Genomic DNA, 765 nt, shown 5'->3' on the forward strand with positions numbered 1-765 from the left:
TGGGTCTTTAAATTTAGGGGCCCTAATGACTTTTAGTTCTTCATAAATTCTAAAGAACAGACCTTTGTCTGAGTGCTCATTAGTTAAGAGTTTTTTCAAATTTGTGGGTTGTCTTTTTACTTTGTTGGTAATTTCTTCTGACGTGCAAAAACTTCTCAATAAGAGCTGGTCCCAATTGTTAATTCTTTCAAGTATTACCCGTGTGATTTGATTTTTGTTCACAAACTCTTTGCCTACCCCTATATCTTCAAGAGTTCCTCCTACTTTTTCTTCGAGGAGACTTAGTGTTTCTGTTTTATTGTTTAGATCTTTAATCCATTTTGACTTTACCTTAGTGCATGGTGATAGACCTTAGTCAAATTTTAGTTTTCGGCATGTAGAGAAGCAGTTTTTCTAGAACCATTTGTTAAAAAAAATACGGTATGCTTCATGAATTTGCATGCCATCCTTGTGCAGGGGCCATGCTAATCTTCTCTGTATGGTTCCAACTTTAATATATTGCTGCTGAAGCAAGCACTGGATCTTCTTGTTTAGGGAGCATCTTTAGTCGTGCTGTCACAACTGCCTTGATGTCTGAGCTGATTTAAAATGTTTTCCTTTCATGTTCATGTTGACTTTGAGGAAAAGCCAGAAGTTACTTAGCACCAGGTCCAGGCCACAAGGTGGCCACACTTGAGGACACACTGAAATGGTTTTATGAGACTGCATTTTTGTTGCATGGCGCTTGGCAACAGCATTCACTGTAGTTTTGATGGCACCTGTTTC

The 765-nt window shown here is 38.3% G+C and overlaps 1 non-coding gene across 1 annotated transcript; it reads right to left on the reverse strand.

Moving 5' to 3' along the window:
* Positions 1 to 411: 411 nt before the first annotated feature.
* LOC111816934 lies at positions 412 to 516 on the reverse strand. Its single transcript, XR_002821240.1, has one exon. It is a non-coding gene; the product is annotated as a U6 spliceosomal RNA (small nuclear RNA).
* Between the last annotated feature and the right edge of the window lie 249 nt (positions 517 to 765).

The sequence above is a fragment of the Octodon degus genome, unplaced genomic scaffold, assembly GCF_000260255.1.
Source record: "Octodon degus isolate 3935 unplaced genomic scaffold, OctDeg1.0 scaffold00044, whole genome shotgun sequence".
Taxonomy (NCBI): domain Eukaryota; kingdom Metazoa; phylum Chordata; class Mammalia; order Rodentia; family Octodontidae; genus Octodon; species Octodon degus.